This window comes from Myodes glareolus, chromosome 26 (assembly GCF_982192425.1).
Source record: "Myodes glareolus chromosome 26, mMyoGla1.1, whole genome shotgun sequence".
NCBI classification, from domain to species: domain Eukaryota; kingdom Metazoa; phylum Chordata; class Mammalia; order Rodentia; family Cricetidae; genus Myodes; species Myodes glareolus.
Genome location: NC_142051.1, coordinates 45,380,984 through 45,401,440, shown reverse-complemented (window position 1 = coordinate 45,401,440; position 20,457 = coordinate 45,380,984). Strand labels below are relative to the sequence as shown.

At 46.3% G+C, this 20,457-nt stretch overlaps 1 protein-coding gene across 1 annotated transcript in view; it reads left to right on the top strand.

The window, feature by feature from the left end:
- The first annotated feature begins 529 nt into the window (after nt 1–529).
- Syn3 (synapsin III) overlaps nt 530–20,457 on the top strand; it is a 413,622-nt gene continuing 393,694 nt past the window's right edge. Inside the window, exon 1 of the mRNA XM_087902074.1 lies at nt 530–623. The gene's annotated coding sequence lies outside the window, so the exon portion shown is untranslated. The remainder of the gene's footprint in view (nt 624–20,457) is intronic.

The following is a 20,457-nucleotide window of genomic DNA, read 5'->3' as shown; positions in this document are numbered from 1 at the left end:
CATATAGTGGCATCCCTTTTGTGTTATGACTACACACCCCTCTCAGCTTACAGCAAGCTGACATTGTCTTTTGTTTGTGTACTTGTATATGACCAACTCCCCGTGCCAGACCCATGCCAGAGTAAGACCCTAGCTCACTGCTGCTTCTTGTGCTTGTGATTCTGTAACATTTGCTGACAAGTGGCTGCCTGGCCTCTCAGCAGCTCCTTCTAAGGCCCAGGGAGGCCAGGTGACTTTCTCAAAGCTGGCTCCCTAGGTTACTGAACTGCACTATTCGCACTCCCTGAGGGGCATCTCTCTGCTCCTGGGATGAAGAAAGATCAGTTCATTTGGCCACTTGAGGCCAGCGAGAGTACTGCTTTCTTGTTGCAGCAACTTTCCCTACCTGGCTGTGAAGGGAAAGCCTGTGAGGAGGGGGAGGAGCGGCGGGAGGGGCGGGACTGGGTGCGGAGTCTCGTTGCCCCAGCCAATGGGCTCCGCCGCGCGGGGAAGCCAGGCCGCCCGGCGGAGGCGCTCGCGCACTGTGAGGGGCTGAGGTAGAGCGTCCCAGCTGCAGCGCGTCCGCGGATCCTGTAACTGGCGGCAAGGGTCCGAGGTACCCACGGGCCACCGTAGCTGGCAAGGTAAGATACAGCAAAGTCGACTTTGTAAGATTTCTGGCCATAGGAAGCAGCCACCCCAAGTCCGAACTGGTGGCGCGTCCTCCTCGCTCGGTGCTGGGTCCCCGTAAGCTCCCTCCCCGTGTTGGTGGGTTGTGGGTGAGCCGTGGGCCCGGAGCGCCACCCTGTCTTCTCAGTCTGCTGCCGCCGGGCCCTGGCTCCAGTACCCCCCTCCTCCACCCCCAACCTTCGCCGGGAGCTCGCAAGGCTTTGGCTTCTGAGGTTTCCACCCAACATCCAAACGTCTCCCGGGAAGAGCTCGCTCCGGGAAGCTGAGAACCACTGCAGGTGCCAGTGCTCAGCACTGGATTCCAGCACCTGCCTTACGTCTGCAGGTCCCTCACGACCTGTTGACTTGGATCTGGGGCTCAGCTCTGTCCCGCAATCTCCTATTTCCAGCTGTCTTGGGGCACAGCAAGAAACCTAGGAGGGTTTCCCTTGGCCGGGCTAGGAACAGAGACTAATACTGATAGAGCGTCCCGGTTATTTATTCACGACTTACTTGGCTGAGTGCCAAACATTGTGCTCAGCTGTAGCTGCCTGAAAGGGAGTCTCGGGAGTTCATGGGGGGGGGGGGCTTACAGGGAGGAGAGGAGGGGTTACAATGTAATGTGCAAGAGGCATGAGATAGGTGGATTGTGATGCGCCGAGGTTGCTATTCAGTGCAGACTTGCAGAGATTGGAATTTGCCAGCCTGAAAACTGTATAGGCGGGGGCGGCAGGGACCGCACAAATTTCAGGTGGATTTTCTGATGTGCAGATGAAAGAAGCGAAGGAACCAGAACATAAGCTAATCAAACAGCAGATTACTCAATAGGACCAGGACTTGTGGGTGGGAAATAAACTGCCAGGTGGAATAAGTTTGTCCCCTGATGAAGGAGGTTGGGTGGGCAGTAGATTCACAAGCTGTTAAGTTGTAAAGCTGGTTTTTGGGCAACTTGGCTACAAAGACTCTAGCCCCTTAAGGCTGACTGACCAAGAGCCCTGCACTCCTGGCTTCTGGGCATGGATTCAGGCAGGGAGATGCTGCCATGTGATGCTTGCTTCTGAACTTGCTTGTCATTGTATATCATTTTCGGAGGCTAAGACCTGTATCTTGTCATTAGGGATTGCCCTTGGAGGCTTACATAGTACCTGTGCCCTCTGATCTCTGGGTCCTATGTGCAGACTTCTGCCTTACTTGAGCTTGCCTTTCTATCTCCCAAGTCCCAGAAGTTGCTGTGGAGGCAAAGCCATATAGAGACTGGTATAGCAGCAACAACAAAGGCTCATGGAACGTGAGACCAGAAGGTCACTTCATCTATTTGCCTTGAAGACATTATCGGCCTTGTGATCTCTCTCTCTCTCTCTCTCTCTCTCTCTCTCTCTTTCTACACACACACACACACACACACACACACACACAAAATATAGTCTTTCCAAGGAGAGAGAGAACATCATTGTGCCTAGTTGTCGCAGGCAAGGTTCCTTGGTTGAAAACTCAAAGGTGCTATGCTACTTTTAATTGTTAATTGACCACAGCCTAGGATTACCTGGAAGGAAAGTCTCAATGAGGGATTGTCTGAATCTGATTGGCCTGTGAGCATGTCTGTTGGTTGATGGGAAGACTCAGTCCAGGGTGGGAAGTGCTCTTCTCTGGGATCCAGTCCTGGACTGTGTACGTGTGGAGGAAGTGAGCTGAACTGTAGGCATGCATTTATTCTTTCTCTGACTTGCCTATGGCTTGATTAGCTCCCTCGAGCTCCTGCCGCCTTGATGTACTCCCCAAATGGGTGGCAGCCTGGACACATGAACTAAAATAAACCCTTTCTTTCCTGAGTTGCTTTGTGATTTTTGTCACAGAAACAGGAGTGGACATGGAAGAGATATTAAGATTTCTGTGTAGCAGGGTCCTTGGGTCCTTGAGAAGTTGCTGGGGTGATAGGGCCAGGCACTGGAGGAAGGAGAAAAGGGGGCTCAAGCCGTCCATCCACTGAGGCTTTTGACTAGTCAGCCAGTGTGTGCAGAATGCTCCCGAGAAGGGGCACAACTTCAGTTGTTCCTTTAGCCAAACAGTTTCTAAATAGGGGCTTAAATGTGATCTATGAGCAATTGACACCCGTGGCTGCTGGAAATTAGGTGGTCTTGGGACAGCCTGAGACTTTCCTTACAACATCGGTTTTATGTGCCACCGGGTGGATTTGGGGAAAAGGTGAGGATGGTTTGGACCAGCCTTACACATAGAGGTCACTTAGTGCTTGTTTGTATGACCTTTAATTCTTTACAGTCTCTGAAAGTAAATGTTGGGCTTGAGTTTTTATTACTGTGAGACACCTCCACTAGTGTCCCCAGTGACTGTGGGCTCCTGCTGAGTGCTTGCTATGTGTGTGTATCCTCTCCTAGCTGCCGCGCAATACACACAGTTATGCACTTTTCTTCTCAATTTACAGTCATCTCAGTGTTTCTCAAGCCTAATAGAGTCCCCATTAAGATAACAGTGACAGCATCCGTCACAGCATGTCACTTGTTAAACTTCGGGAAATGCTCTCATTGATGAGTCACTCATTGATTCAACCACTTACTAATCCAATCAGCCAATTTGGAGAGCCTTCCACACCGTAGGGGCTGTCCCAGGCAGGGAGGTACAGCTCTGTCTGTTAAGGGAGAGAGGACCATGGGCATTGCATACTTCAGCCCTTCAAAAGAAAATATTGAAAGCTGGACCACTGCTTTGTAGAGTCAGGATATGAGAGAGGAAAAACGGACTCTTTGCCTGAGTGATTCTTTGTGCCTTGCAGTTCAATGTGGCCTCCTTGGAAAGACTATGCTATGTGAAGCAGATACCTGCTCTTTCCTCTCCCTTAATCGCACTTTTTAACTTCATTCTCTTCCCTATGTTGGTCTTCCTCACTACACCACAGCTCCATAGAATAGAAAGATATTTTATCCCAGGGCCCAGCAGCATTAAGCATAGATGTCTTCATTACATGTGTGTGTGGATAGTTGGGGTATGGAGACTAAACCCGGGGATTCATCCATGCTAGCCCCTCCCCCACCACTGAGCTATGCCCACAATCCCAGCTCATGTTTCCTGAAGAATAAAATGAATGATGGATTTGCTTCACAGAGTCATTAAGGAAGGTCACTCTATCTGTGCGTGTGTGTGATGTTCATGGTGATACCTGGTACTCAGAAGTGCTAAGATCAGGAAGCAGAAGGAATAGCTTGCCTATGGACCATGAAGTGGAGGAATGCAGCACACCTTAGCAGAAGCATAACTCAAGGGTTACTTCAAGCCACTTGAGATGCATTTGAAGTCGCTAAGCCTTAGAGGCAGGCTGAGCTCAGAGTTTACCCAAAGTGCAGTGAAGTCAGTGAGTGATTTTAACCTAAGGAATGACCCGAAATAATGCTATGTGTTTGTTTCTGTTTGGGGGTTTGGTTTTGATGATGATGATGATGATGATGTTGTTGTTTGAGGTTTTTTGTTTTGTTTTTTGTTTTTTGGCTTTTGCCTTGCCGCCAGGAGGCAAACTCCCTATATAACAGGGCCCAGCTACTATAGTTAGATGAATAGATGATCTAGCTTGGGTTTTAAAAGTATCCCAGGAGCTACAACTAGAGAGAATAATGAAGTATTGACACCAACTTGAAGTTTGGTGAGTGAAATATGGGTGTCTTGTGTAAGCACAGGGAAAGAGCAGAAGGATTTGAACTCTATTTTGGGCATCGAATGGGTAGGATTTGCTGTTACACTAGTTTGGAGATGTGCAGAAAAGAGAAGGGTCAGAGGTGACTGTCAGGCTTATTATGGTTTAGGATTGGATGGATAAAAAGTGTCTGTCACAGGGTGGGTGGATGAACAAAGTGTACCATATGCACACAATGAATTCTTAGTCATCGAACAACAAAAGTGCCAATAATAATGTTGCACTATAAATGGACCTTGTAAACATTAAAAAATGTAAACAAATGAAGGAAGACACCGGACTGTGGAAATAGCTTACTGGGTGAAGTGCTTGCTGCACAAACATGAGGAAGTGAATTCAGATCTTCCACACCCATGTAAAACAGCTAAGTGTGGTGGCCCGCACCTGTAACCCAGCACTAGCAGGTAGAGACCAGGAACTTGCTGGCTAGGCATGGCTGAGTGTGATATCATGCCCCTGTAACCCAGTACTAGCAGGTAGAGACCAGGAGCTTGCAGCCTATCAGAAGTTGTGAACTTCAGGGTCAATGAGGGCCTGCCTCAAAAAATAAGGTGGGGGAGTAATAGAGAAAGACATGCCGCCATCGACCTGTGGCCTCTGTACGTGTACTAGTGGGTGAGTGTACAAACAGATACTCACACACAGAGCCTGTGGGCATAAGAAGTCAAGTGCTGCCCTGTGCCGTGATCCATATCTGTAAATCCATCCACAGACATGGGAAGGAATCAGCATTTGTCACAGGCTGAGGAGAAGCAGGGATGGAGTCTGACAACCGAATGGCTAAATGATTCCCTTTGGAGCAATGGTGAGACCTTAGAATTAGATAGAGGTAGTGGTTGTCTACAGTACGAGGGTGCCAAATGCCCCCCAACCATGCACTTTAAGGTGCTTCACTTTGCACTGTGTGAAATTCACTTCAGTTTGTAAAAAGTTGGGGTGGGTGGCATGGGCATTCTGACAGTGGAGAGACTGTGTGGGACTGAACTACCCAAATCCATCGTATATCCATGAAGAGCATGCGTTTGATGTGGGTCAGAGTCTAGCAGGTGAGTTAGGGCTGGCATTAAAGGGCAGGTGCCAGCCCTCAGATTATGAAGCAGATGAGTTCTAGTGACAAAGGATGTGTGCCATTATTTAACGGGATGCCCATGGCTACCCTATAAAGAAACTGTGGTCCTTTTTTAGACAATGGAACCAAAAATGCGCCTCCCACCTCAATCAATGTGCCCAAGATTGGACTGTTAACTCATGTGGGTCTCAGGCTTCCAGCTATCTGTCTTTTTCATTCCAACACGACGGTGCCATTTAGAACTCTAACACAAGCCTCTTCTGCTGGCCCTACTCTCCCTGTCAGCCACGACTGAGTATTCACATATGGCAGGCGCTGTTGTGGGCATATGTGGGTGGAAAAGGTAGACACACAGCTCTCATCTCATTGAGCCTATCCAGTAAACAAGCAAGCGCAACTCGCAGATGCAGGGACCTGAGAAGCACGCAGCAAGGGCATCTCTCCCAGGTTAGGAAGCAGGAGGGAGCCTCCTGGAGAACATGATGGTGAGGCTGAGATTTGCAGTGGAAGCAGGCAGAGTGAACGTGAGAGAGACAGCGATTTCCAGGATGGCTGGGTGCCTCTGAATGTACCTGTCTGAGAAGTCACTTTTCTCTCCAGTTCTCAGTTCTTTTCAGGCTCATCAGCTCTATTAATATTTTCTGTAATCTAACAGACCAAATGAGACAAATACAAAATGCAAATCAGATGGCCTGGTTTGACTTTAAGTGGGAACCCCATGCTGGGTCTTGTGATGCAGGCCTTTAATCCCTGCACTGAAGCTAGAGGCAGGTAGAGCTCCGTGAGTTAAGGCCAGCCTGGTCTAAATAGCAAGTTCTAGGAGAGCCAAAATTAAGTGAAACCTGATAACAAAAAAGTAGGAAATTCGCAGTGTACCCACAGCCGGGCCTTCATAGTGAGCCCCAGCTCTTGGGCAAGTGACTTCGGATCTCTTTTGTCCAGTGCCTTATGGACCCCAGAGCCTTATGCAGGGTAGGCTGGTGCCCTACTGGGGAGCCCATCTCTAGCCCTCTTTACTTTCTCAAAACACAACCTCACCCTGCTGCTGAGGTTGGTCTTGGACTTACTCTGTAGCTCAAGCCAGCCTTGAACTTGTGATCCTCCTGCATCAGTCCCCTGAGTAGCTGGAATGGCAGACCTGTGCCAAGAGGCCTGACTGAAGCTTACTTGTGAAAGAGGACAAATAATGTCCACTGCCTGGGGTAGGATTTGAGTGGGAAGAGACCGTAAGTATTGGGTATGCTATATATACTCAGAAAAATGTCGCTTCCCTTGGTAAGGAAGGGTTCTTAAGTGCTCTTGGTTCCCTGCTCTTTATATTGCTAAAATAGATAGCCACACCCCCCTGAAGGTTGTGGTGTGGTTAATTTAAGGCATAGCACTCTAAACTACATGTTTAGAAAGCTCTTTGAAGGAATTAGATGAAAACGAGTTTGGGAAACACTGGTATAAACCAAATACTTTTTGATTTGCTTACTAGGAATGGGTTAAGTATCTAGAGATAGGATTTTGCCTTTTAGGAATTATTAGCCAATGAGGGGGCTTGCTGGTGATGTAATGCCTGGGGCCGGCACTCCATTGGTTAAGTGTATTGTTTCTCTGGCTTCACTGAGAAGCAGAGCTGGAACACAGGGGTTAATCATTCTCATTCTCTCTCTCTCTCTCTCTCTCTCTCTCTCTCTCTCTCTCTCTCTCTCTCTCATTCCTCCTCTCCTAAGTGTGAAGAGACACAGCAGAGCTCAGGACACTGTTGACGTTTGCTTTCCAATAAAAGCCATACTCGCCTCCTGCCTCCCTCCCAAGTAGAGCACATGTTTCAGTAGTACTACAGAGGAGGACCGAGAAGGGGGGAGGAGGAGTGGGAGGAGGAGGAAGAGGAGGAGTTGTTCTTTAGATGAAAGAGAGCCCCTTTGCAGGGCCATAGCCTCTCCTTGCCACCTGGGATGGGCACAGCATCACATGCCCCCACTGAATTGTTTAGCAGCCATCTGCTTCTGAGCATTGTTCAACCTGGCGGGATCCTCAGAACGAGGAGGTGAGCCCAAGGATCTGGAAGAGGGAGTGGGTCTGGGAGGGAAGGGAATGCCTCTGAGTTTAGAGAAAAACAGCCCTAGGCTAGAGGTCAGGAAGAGCTCTGGCCAAGGTGCTGCCACTGGCCTGCAGTGAGATCTCAGGAAGGCCGATCTCCCTCTCTGGGTCTATGAGCTGAAGTGCACATGGTTGTGGCAGACACCGGTAGGGCACTGTGCTCAGAGGAAGCTGGGATCAGGCTTGTTCTTGGTGTGGCTTTCTGTCAAATGCTCTCTAAAGATAAAGGCTTTGCTTTGGGAATCAAGCCAGGATGGGAGCTGGTGTGCCAAGGAGCCAGCTTTAAAGCAGCTCTTTCCTTGTATTGTCTGTGCTCCCTCCTTAGCCCTCTGCCGCAGGAGACTATGGAATACGGTTCCTCTGAAATCTGATGAACGCTCTCAGAGATTTTTATCTTGTTTGCCAAGAACCTTCAGGTCCCTGACCCTTGAGCTACCAACGTGCCTGAATGAATTTGGAGCACTCTCCGGCTGTTCAGGCTGGGCTGTCAGGGGATAGAGAATGCCTCAATTCCTTTTAGTTTGTGGCTGGCACAGTTGTGATGGTTTTCTTAGGTATAGGCTGTTATATTGTTGCTGCAGTTCGACACCCCTCCTTACCTGTCCCCGAAAGGCTTCCCGTGTGTGCATGTCTGCTTCAGCGGGTAAACTGAAAAGAGCAGAAGTGGGCAGACATGTGGGAAGCAACTGGGAACTGCTGCCGGCTGAAAACTCGGCACTTCAAGACGTTCTCTTATCCCATACTCACACGATCCCTCTGGTACCTGGCCCCCCTCGCCCCACTGCCCCCATGCAGAAGTAAAAAGTTCAGCTACTTTTCTGAGTGTGTTCATGTAGGAGAGTGATTCCAAATTTCTTTATGCAGAGTAGAACCTACAAATGGTTCTCACTGTGTCTTATGCAGCCCTTGATGTCTGCTGTCCTGCGTTCTAGGCCAGGCTTTGTTGATAAAGAACTTTGCATGTCCTTGAGCTAAGTCACCAGTTTTTTCTGAATTTGTCCATCACAGGGGTGGTGGTGGGGGGGAGCAAGAGCCTTTCTTACTTTAGGTGCTTGTGTTTTCAAGAGGAATGAGCTTCAGAATGCGGATGTGAGCTGAGATTGATAGTAGACCATGTTTGAACAAAGGGCATGGTGCTTGTCTCCTTTGGGTGGCCAGGGAGTCACAATAGTTAATCACTGTATTTTTCTCCCATTCCTGGGAATGGGTGGATGAACTCCACTGCTACCCAGATGTGGAAAGTCAAGGCTGTCAGGACTAGAGTGACATGCCCAAGACCATGTTAGTGAACAATAAGGCTGATACCCAAATCCGTACAGTAGACACCCTGGGGTGGCAGCAGGTTGCAGGGGGAGGAGCCTGAAAGTGGCAGCCTTGTCTGCCATGGTGAAGTCCTTGTTCTTCATTCTAGAAACTGTGCCCCAACTTTGATATAGGTCAGCCCAGCCAGATAATGTGGATTGACTGCTTTACTGTCTGAAATAGCTACAGAAGATTACCTGAATCTGAAGGAAACTTCATGTTCTACGGATCAGGCCCCTCATCCCATAGCTGAGAAAATGCAATTCAAAGAAATTAGATGACTTATCCCATGCCACTTGGTTAGTCCATAGATTGCAAGAAATAGGGACCATGTCTTCTTGTCTTAGGTACAAAGTTGTATTGTTTTTATTAGGTGAGGTTTTTCTTTCAGTTGAGGAATTTGAGATGAACTGAATATAATCATTCTTGCTTCCATGCCCTTTTATAGTTTGAAGACTATAGTAGACACTCGGACTTGGCATTGTGCTCACTAGGCATAGGGAGCAGTGAGCAGCCATAATGTGAGGCCAGGCCCTTGTTCTGAAGCAGACTCAGGACACAAGCCATGTTTCATGTGGGTTCTGCCTTCCAGGTGAGCAATCTTCCCTCCTGGGTAGATGGAGACACTTTCCCCACACGTGTGGCTGGTAATACCCCAGTCAACTGCACCAACTCTTGTCACATATGCTTTCTGTCCTTTGTCTTTCCAACTAAGTCACTTGCTTCTGGAGTATGGCTTCCAAAATGCTGGACAGAAGTGGTTGCTGTCAGTGTCTAATGAGGAGGCAAGTGTCGATACCCTGTATGACCGGAGATGTGTAGCCAGACCTAAAACACATCAAGTAGACATTAGAAAGTACAGACACTTGACTCTTTGCCCAGTCACTGTGTTGTTAAGAAAGCATCATCCTGATAGCAACTTGAGATAAGTAAAAGGTTATCTTAGGAAAGAAGCATTGCCACAGGACCAGAGGACACAGCTCACAGGAGTGGGTAGAAGTAGAGAGGAGAGCCAACAGACAGAATGCAGGATGCTGACAGAACTGTCCAATAAGGGAGCATCCTCCTTGCATGTTCTTACTATCAAAGTGGACAGTAATGCTAGCAATGAATGGACCCCTAATAGCCTCCAACTTTACTTTGAGATCTCAGATTTATTGGTTATTCATCAGTAAGACTAAAAAAGGGTATAGAGGGATCAATCTTATCTTTTAGGTTACAAGGCCATAGTATGAAATGAAGAACTATACCTTTAAAAATATTTTTGTCACTAAAACTTGCGTTATACTTGGCTTTTGTGTGTATAGCCTCAAATAGCAGTGCCTGTGCTAACCAGTGTCCAAGATACTGACCCGGCCTAAAACAAGTAGAAAAGCAAAGTCTACATGGGTCTTCATATAGGGGACCGCATACTGTTTTGTCTTCAAGATAACTATCAGGTTATGAACTGACATGGCTGGAAGGAGGGAGTTCCCGGGCATCCTTGCTTGCAGGGTTTATGTAGTTCTCTGTGTATAAACAGTGCCAACACCTGCATGTGTGCTGAAAGTGTTTCTGATAATCTTGAAAATCAAATGACAGTATCTGGGGGAAACCCCCAACCCAGGACCTGTTACAGAGCAGGTGCTCAATTAAATATTTGTGGTCATCAGCATCTTGCTCTATCAGACTTGATGATGCCAGTCTTTGAGAAGAACTAGACCATGTGTGTGGCTGGTTGATTCTTTGTTTTTAGAGTTGGCACAACCTGCTTGGCTCCTCTGACATTTACTCTTATGAATAAGCATTGTTTCTGAAGTCCCAGGTGGATGAAGGATGGGACTGAAGGCTACAAACACCTGACTTCAAGATACAGACAAAAGATACTCCACCTTTGTGTGACACTGAGTCTGTTACTTGTACTCCATGTGTTCAGTTTCCTTCGCTTGTAGGACTCACTGGCATGACTGAGAACCTGTAGGATGCCCACAAGCAGGTGCTAATCCTCCTTAGCCACACTGATGAATATCTTGCATATCACCATAGAACCTTCATCTGGCGATGGATGGAGATAGAGACAGAGACCCACATGGGAGCACTGGACTGAGCTCCCAAGGTCCAAATGAGGAGAATAAGGAGGGAGAACATGAGCAAGGAAGTCAGGACCACGAGGGGTGCGTCCACCCACTGAGACCGTGGGACTGATCTAATGGGAGCTCACCAAGGCCAGCTGGACTGGGAGTGATGGAATATGTGATCAAATTGGACATTCTGAAAGTGGCTGGCAATGAAGGCTGACTGAGAAGCCAAGGACAATGGCACTGGGTTTTGATTCTACTGCATGGACTGACTTTGTGGGAGCCTGGTTTATTTGGATGTTCACCTTTATAGACCTGTATGGAGGGGGGAGGACCTTGGACTTCCCATGGGGCAGGGAAGCCTGACTGCTCTTAAGACTAGAGAGGGAGAGGGAGGTGGGGAGGGGGAAGGAAAAGGGAGGCAGGGAGGAGGTGGAAATTTTTAATAAATAAATTAATTAATTAAAAAAAGAAAGGTATGGCAGGGCATCTCTTTTGTCCATTGAGGCAGTACCTCTGGGTAGCTTCCTCATGGGGAAGAAAGCCTGAGTGTCCAGCCTTGGTCTTTCCTGGATCCTGTTCCTGCTCTAGCAGGCTACAGGAAGATGTCAGACTGATTACAGTTTTAAATGTCAAGAGCCGAATTAATTATTCTCAACTGAGGTTGCTCTACTTTGAAGGACGATTCAAAATGAAAACATAACACCAGTTTCAGATAATTGAGAATTTCATGGCTGAATGTTCATCTCTTGGGTTTTATTCATTTATCCATTCAACAAATATTTGAGGAGTTCTTACCTGTGGCGTGGCGTTCTAAGTACTGGTGTCTATCATTGGAGAGTCAGCTGAGGTCTTTGCTCTCCTGGATCATCTGCTTTGGTAGATAATGTAGAAAATATTCCTCCCCATGTGGAGACCCTGACCCCTTTTCTCTGTTTTAGGTGGCATGTACTCTGTGTGACTGGCAGTACTCTGCTGTCTGTCCACTGTATAGCATCACTTGATCATAAATCCTTCATAAAATATGAAGCCATACAAAGGCACAGAGCTTTCAATGCAGGAAAGTCATTTAGAGAAGACCTGCCTGTAAAGCTGGTATTCAGCCTCCCCGTGAAGCTCAGAAATGGGTCAGAAGTGGGGTGGGGGGAAAAGTGAGTGACCCTTACAATAGGTAGAGAGGCCAGGGAAGGGAGAGTTAGAGAAGATGTCACTGCAAGGGTCCCTGGAACCAAATGTGCTATAGACTTATGGGTCAAGGAAGAGAAATTGAACTCTACTCCCAAGTTAGAATTTTTAGTCAAGGAGACAACGTGGGTTGACGACTGACTGGCTTTATATTAATTTTATTCAGGGTCTCAGTGTGTAGTCCAAGCTGGTATCAAACTCACAATTCTCCTGCCTCAGGCTCTGGAGTGCTGGGATTACAGAGATGTGCTATCATGCCTGGCTGACTCAGTCTTTAAATTGATTTGATGTGTGTGTGTTTAATATTATATATGATATATATATATATATCATATATAAAATTGTCCCATAAGAAAATCAACCTTGTTCTGGTGTAACGTGCTATAATTCCTTCTGTCCTACCAAAGTCACAAACATCTCACCTTTAGCATCTCAAAACCGTAGATCTGATCTCCATCACCATGTTATGTCTTATCAAGAATGTCATATGCAGAGGTGTGACTCGGTCAATAAAGTATGCTGTGCAAAGCCTGAAGACCTAAGCTGGAATTGCTAGCAGCATCCTCACAACCACCACCACCAAAAGGAGCTAGAGAAAGCTGTACCTGTCTATAACCCCAACACTAGGCAGAGGTTGAGGGAGACAGAAAGATCCCTGAAGTTTGATGGGCAGTCAGTCTAGCTGAATTGGTGAGCTCCAGGTTCAGTGAGAGACCATGTCTCAGAAAACTAACACAAGCAAACAAGCAGACAACATAAAGAGTGATAGAGGAAGTCATGTAGCATCAACCTGTGACCTCCTGGCATGCGCACAGTCACCTGTGCACACTGACACCAACACCTGTACATATCTACATCGCGTGTGGGGGCATGCATGTAAACAAGGAGAGAACGTTGTATGTGGCTTCGCTTTTCAAGAAGGTCACATAAGCAGAACTGCTCACCCCCGGCACTGCCTTATTTCCTTTAAAATGGGGTTTTAAAGCTGTCTGCGGCTTTGAGGGATTATCAATAAAACTATTGTTTGTGTTGAGATTTTTGTGTGTAAGTTTTCCCTCTCCTAGGACAAATACCTGGGAGTTGGACGGCTAGCACATACACTGAGATTATGTGATGTGGAATTCCCCTCTGTATGCTGTGAATACGTTTTATTACCATTGGTTAATGAAGAAGCTCCTTTGGCCTATGGCAGGGCAGTATAAAGTCAGGTGGTAAATCTGAACAGCGATATAGAGAGAGTGTAGGCAGAGTCAAAGAGATACCATGTAGATGGAGAAGGAGAAAGACGCCAGAACCTTATTGGTAGGCCACACCCTCATGGTGATACATAGATTAATAGAAATTGGATCATTTAAGATATAGCAGCTAGCTGGAAATATGCCTAAGCCATAGGCCAAACAGTGCTATAATTAATATAGCTTTTGTGACTATTTAGGTCTGTGCAGCCAGAAAACAAATGAGCAGTCTCAGTGTACAGTTATGTTTAAATTTTTTGAGAAACTGTCAAACTATTTTTTTCAGAATACTTGTACTGGTTTGCATTTCAGTCAACAATGCCCAAGAACTTGACCTCCTTTCCCTCCTTCTCAGCACTTGATACTGAGCCTGCTGTTTATTTCGGCCCTTCTAACAGCCTCATGGTATCTCGCCACGGTTTGAATTTGAACTTCTATAATTTGCTAGTGATGTGGGCTATCATTTTATGTGTATGTTTGTCACTCATTGTCTCAGGGCTTCCATTGCTTAGACAAAACATGACCAAAAAGTAAGTTGGGAGAAAAAGATGTATTTAACTTATACTTTCACATTGCTGTTCATCACTGAAGGTAGTCAGGACAGAAACTCAAACAGGGCAGGATCCTAGAGGCAGGAGCTGATGTAGAGGCCATGGAGAGTTGCTGCTTTCTGGCTTGCTTCTCCTGGCTTGCTCAGCCTGCTTTCTTACAGAAACCAGACCACCAGCCCAGGATAGCACCACCCACCATAGGCTGGTCCCTCCCTCATTGATTACCAATTTAGAAAATGCCTTAACAGCTGGATCTCATGAAGGCATTTCCTCAACCGAGGTTCCTTCCTTCCTGATGACTCTAGCTTGTGTCAAGTTGTCACGCAAAACCATACATCGTCTTTGGTAAAATATCTGTTCAAATCTATATCTCTTAGTTTTTCTATTTGTTTTCAATTGTGTTTATTTTTCTTATTTATTTATTTGTGTGAGAGAGTGAGTGTGTGTGTGTGTGTGTGTGTCGGTGTCTCCACAGAGGCTAAGAAAGGACATCTTATCTCTTAAAGCCGGGGTGATGTGTAGTTTTGAGCTGCCTGGCGTGAGTGCTGGGAACCAAACTTGGGTCTTCCAGAAGAGCAGCTGTGCTCTTCACCTCGGAGTCATCGCTCCAACTCTGCCTCTCACTGAAACTGGAGCTAATAGATCAGGAGCTGAGGTTACAGATGTGTACTAGTACGCCTGACTTTTACATAGTAGCTGAGGATTTGAACCTGGGTCTTTGTATTTATGCAGCAAGCACTTTACAGACTGAGGTCTGGCCTTTGGTATTTATTCGATCTCCAGGATTCCAGTGTTGTCTTGAATTGTGACTATCAGTTGCTTCCATGTCATCTTTGACCACAATATCTGCCAATAAGAATTTAAAGGACAGACGATTGCTTTCCATCCCTAGTTTTCAAGGGTTTCAGTCCATCGCGACAGTAAGAATCTGTGGAAGAGGCTACACCTCACAGCAGACCAAGAAACAGAGCTAGGCCAGAACCAGGAGTGGATGTATCCTTCCAAGCTCACCTCTAGTGACCCCTTAGCTAACTAGGCCCCTGCTTCCTAAAGGTTCCCCAGCCTCCTGAAATAGCAACACCAGCTGGGAAATAAACATTCCAAACAGGAGGCTATAGAGATGTGTATTAATTGGGATTCTCTAAAGGAACAGAACTGATAGAATGAATGTGTATTGTAGCTCTCTTCACACTTGAGAGTCTGAAGTCCCTGAGGCTGCCTCAGCAGTCACACCCTATATAACATGAGTGGGCCTGCTTGTTGGGGTTTCTGTCCTGCCCGGCCCCCCAGCTGTTTAGTCCCAGAGAAAAATCACACTGAGGTCTCTATAAGTTATAAAGCTGATTGGCCCATTAGGTCTAGCCTTACTGGCTAACTCTCACATCTTGATTAACCCATTTTTTCTGATCTATGTTAGCCATGTGGCTCAGTACCTTTTTCAGTGGGGCAGCTCACATCTTGCTGCTTTGGTGATCTGGGCAGGAGTGGGAGGAATCAACTCCCTCCTCCCCAGAATTCTCCTGCTCTCCTGGCATCATTTCCACTTCCTGTTTGGTTTTCCCGCCTACACCTCCTGCCTGGCCAATCAGCGTTTATTTAAAACATGACTGACAGAATACAGACAATTCTCCCGCACCAACCCGGTTGCTGAAGGGCTGGGGAATTCCAGGGGAGACACTGGCCTTTGCTCCGTGTTGGAAAGCCAAAGAAGCTGGAAGGAACAGATGGGAGCAGTAGCAGCAGAAATAGCAGAGCAGATGAACATCTCAAGCAGGGTAGGTGAACTTTCTAGTGGGACACAAGGACAATGAGCCCACACACAAAGCTTTCCCCTCTGACATCCTTGTATCTGGACTGCCATTGGAAGGCACTGCCTGTATTTAGGGTTGGTCTTCCTGCTCCAGGTAACCTGATCAAGACAACCCCTCACAGGTGCGCCCCCCCCCTTTTCTTTCAGCAGATTTTTTTTTTCAGATTCAGCCTGGAGCAATTGGTCTGTAGCATTGGGAGCAATTCATCAACTCCTCAGTTATTGACACCGACTTGCCTTGGTAAAATGTTCTAAGCAGACGTGTAGGATGCCACTTGTGCCTTCAGAGTCTCAGGTAATAAAGGCTTTTGAGAAAGGAACCCCCTGCTGTGACAGAGGAGCTAGCCGCGTGTGATGTGTGCAGAGGTTGGCAGAACACTGTACTGGGTACCACTTCCAGCTTTCCCTGAAGTGTCTGACAGCTGCAGCACCTCCTTCTCGCACATTGCCCTACCTACTCACTAAGGGAGCCAGAGCCGTGCTTCACTGTGGCAGAGCTGCTGGTTTCTTACTCACTGCCTGTGAGCTAAGAATAGTTTGTATGGGATGGTCTCACTCTTGCCAAAACTGGGAGTGAGCTAGAATTATTATCCCTGCTGTGTGATGAGTAAACTGAAGCGCAGAAGGATTAGGAGCTGGAAGTGACAAGACCAAGAAGCAGAGGATAAGGGGTGTTGCTCCAGAGAGTTCTGGGTGTGCTGCACAGGCCTTGGTGAAGCATCCTCAGAGGATGAGGAGGAACAGCCATGCCCCAGGAAGTCAGGAAATAGTTATTGAGGACCACATAAAACTGTTTTATGTTACTTTTGAGTTTTCCCATTCAGGGACTATTTCCCTAATAGAGGAAGTTTGGGGGTCATAAGTTTTGTTCTCTTTTGACATTAGCCTATGGATTGAAACCTTCTGTTTTTGTTCTTTCTTGTTGAGTTAATTACAAAATGGTGTATAACCAGTGAGGTTTGAAAGAACACCACCAAGTGTTATGGCATTTAAGATGCTTAATGTGGAGCTGTCAACCCTTCTGTGAGAAAGTCCCAGCTATGCTATTTTCAAAGATCTGCTTCTCAATCCTCTGGCACAACCCTTTCTTTTATCAACCATACCAACTTGGCTCAAGCCACTGAAAAGCAAATGATGAAACATGGGTACACTGTCTGTCAAGGAGTAATGAGCTAACTAAAGGTCTTTTCTTCTCTTTATGAGTCTTCAAGAAAATACTGTAGGTCATGTAGGTTGAAATCAGTATAGCATGCAACATGTTGCTATATTAGGACCATCTTGGGATCTTGTTTCATGCCAAGTTTTGCCTCCATACAAGGTTGCTAAGACCCCAAGAGCTTGATTCCCTGTATGCTTAGAAGGGTTCATCTCTAAGCAGTCCAGATGCTAGAGAAAGATTGTGAGAAGAGTTTTTGTGATTAAGAAAATAAGACAATTTAAACCTCCCTCCCCATTATTCCACCCTTTCCCCTTGTTTTGTGACACTGTTCCTTGGGCGACAAAAATCAAATTACCTACTTATCCCAGACAGGGAACCAGTGACAGACTGAAGTATAGATAATACCAATATCAAACTTGGTGAACCATTGAATTTTATTGAAGGTACCTTGTAGTAAGGAGGGTGCTAGTTTGTTCCCGGCCGCCCGCCAAGTTTAGACCTGAAATAATCACACAGAAAACTGTATTAATTAAATCACTGCTTGGCCTATTAGCTCTAGCTTTTTATTGGTTCTTAGATTAATTTAACCCATTTCTAGTAATCTGTGTATCGCCACGTGGCTGTGGCTTACCGGGTAAAGTTCATAGCATCTGTCTCCGGCGGCTCCATGGCTTCTCTCTGACTCTGCCTCCTTTCTCCTAGCATTCAGTATAGTTTTCCCTGCCTACCTAAGTTCTGTCCCATCAACAGGCCAAGGCAGTTTCTTTACTCATTAACCAACCATAGACAGGAGGACCTCCCACATCATTACTTAGAGGATCAGAAATGATTCTCAAGACAGCTATATCACCCAACATGAGTGACAGCTCACGAAAGCTGGAAACCAGGCATACAACTGCAAAATCCATAGAAATCTCAACAGGTTAGGGACTGTCTCTAAGCAGTCCAGATGGTCTGAGCCCCTTGCTCTGCTGGTATCTGCTTCTTCCAGGCAGTTTGGCTTGTGTCTGTTTCGTTTCTTCTAGGCTGCTTGACTTGTCTGAGCATCTCAGCAGTCTTCACTGCTAATATGTGTATGAGAAGGGAGGACCAGTGAATCTGGTCAGTTTCAGGGACTTCCTGAAGACATTGAGTTGCTTACTTCCTGAGCTTAACAAGCATCTTTGTGGGAGATATTTCACCTCTGTTTAGAACATTCTGTGTCTTAATGAACTCCCCTCCAAGACGAATGGTTTTATCTAGGAAAAAAAAATCACTGCACAGCTCCCTTTCATATCACCAAGGTTTTACTGTCCGCTCTCCCTTAAGATATTTCTTCCCCTTTTATTTTGGTCCCTTTCTTATTTCTTGGATTCTCCAGATACTCCAGTTTAAACCCAAAAATCTAAAGATTCAATATCAATATCCTCATATGAACAGGAACATTAAACATTTGTCTCTCTGGGTTTCTTAAATTATTCAGTACAATGTTCTTTAGTTTTATTCATTTCTCTGCAATTTTCATTTTTCTTTATAGATGAATAAAATTCTATTATGTATATGCCCCCACATTTTCTTTAACAATTCATAAGTTGATTTATAGACATCTCAGTTTTTTTCGTGTCCTATCTGTTGTGAATAAAAGCATCTTTGAACATGGATGGGCATGTGTCTCTGTAACAGGAAATAGATTCCTTTGGGAATATGCCCAGATGTGATGTAGCTGGGGCTAGTGTTTGAGCAACTGCCACACTGGTTCCACAATGGCTCCACTGATGGACACTCCCACCAACAATGCATGAGAAAAGAGTTTCGTTCTGCCCCATTCTGACTCAGGTAATATGAAATCTCAAAGTAGTTTTAATTTACATTTCCCTGATGGCTAAGAATGAACATTTAAACCCATTTCTTAACTATTTATATTTCTGTTACAGGTCCCAGGGCTGAACCTATTACTACTATTTTGCTAAGTAAACATAGCATCAAACTCCCACTGATATTTGTAATTCTATACCTATAGACTAGATTAGCTAGCTCTCAGATCTCATCAGAGAGGTTTCTTTTTTGCAGTCAATGGTGGTTAGCGCAAACTTAAAAGTGCTCAGAGAATAAGTGCCTGTGTAGAACTCGGCCATAAATGGGACATATATATCACCCCTCTTCCCCAGTGCTCGGGCACCATTGTAGAAGAAAGGACTAAAGAATTGTAAGAGCCAGAGGTCAGGGAGGACCAGAGCTAAACAGTACCTTCTGGATGTGACAGGACTGTTAACTCATGAACTCACTGCTGCTGCGGTGACCCACACAAAACGAAGGCAGTCAGCATTCTAGCATGGAACAGGAGCTCGGGAGCCTCCACCCATAATTGAGGAGCTATTGACAGCTGATGGCTTCTGTGGGAGGAGAATGAGTTTTCTTAAAGTGTGTGGCCACTGGCAGGTGGACCACACTCTGATAGAGGGCCCCGTGCTTATGAGTTATTTGGATAGCACACAACGGACCTGGTGGATTAAAAAAGAAAAGGACATGAGGTTTGGAGGAGGTAAAAGTGTGTAGGTGGATCTGGGAGGGACTAGGGGAAGGAGTGGAGGGTGAATATAATCAAAACACATTGTACATGTGTCTGAAATGCTCAGTAACTTAATAAAAATGTTGTATTGTTAAAAATAATACTAAATGGATATAAAGGAGAGCTGGCTAGAGGAATCTGAGCCCACCTTCAGCATTTTGGTTACTTCGTGACCCAGGAAATAGCTACCTGCAGGCAGCCCATCCACTGAGAAAAGCCCCTGCCCTGCCCACCAGGGACAGCACTGCTACTGGTGGGGAAATCTGATGCCAGGATTCCAAAGCTCCGTACGCTCTGCCTGTTAGGTGTCATTTGCTCTTATGTGTCACAGTTTGTGCTTAGCTGAGGCTCAGCCACTTCAGGGGTAGGGAAAACACTAGGGAAAGGGAGATGTCTCTAGTAATTAACTCATGTACTTCCTGGTAGACAGAGAGTCATGGGCAAATGGGTGCTCTGGTTTTAGGCAAACAGAGTGAGGCTGGAAAGGTCTTCCTTTGATCTTTATTAACTTCAGCTCAAAATAGTCTTTGTGCCAAAGTTGCATGTTCTGTTCCCCCTGTATCTGCTAGGACTGATGGGTTTGATACACAAGAGAGACTAGAGCAAGACCTAGCGGTGTCTAACTATTAGCTGCTGTTGTTGGTTTTGTCAACATGATCATTCTTACCATGAGGAGCCTGTGATAGTAGTCACCCAGTTTTCTTTCACACACAGACACACACACACACACACACACACACACACACACACACAAAGAAAAACACACACACACACTCGAGCCTCACCTACATGTCTCTTTTTCAGCGGCAGAAAGGCTGCCAGCCTGCAGGATGGGAATGTGTCCTTGAAGTTGCATCTGACACGATTATTCTTGATCTAGTTCCCAGACTTTGGCTTTCCAAGGTGAAGGGCAATGCAGGGCTGAGAAGGTACTGCATTGACAGCAGTTACCAGTGAGCACCCTGTTAGCATGTGACACCAGAAGAGGCGATGGGAGGGCAGGGCAGATGACCAGGGTGTCTCAGTGCTTGAAGGTCTACATCCTGAAATAGAGGAGAACTGGGAAATGGCCATCGTACTGGTACGTGACATTCTGCAAGTTACT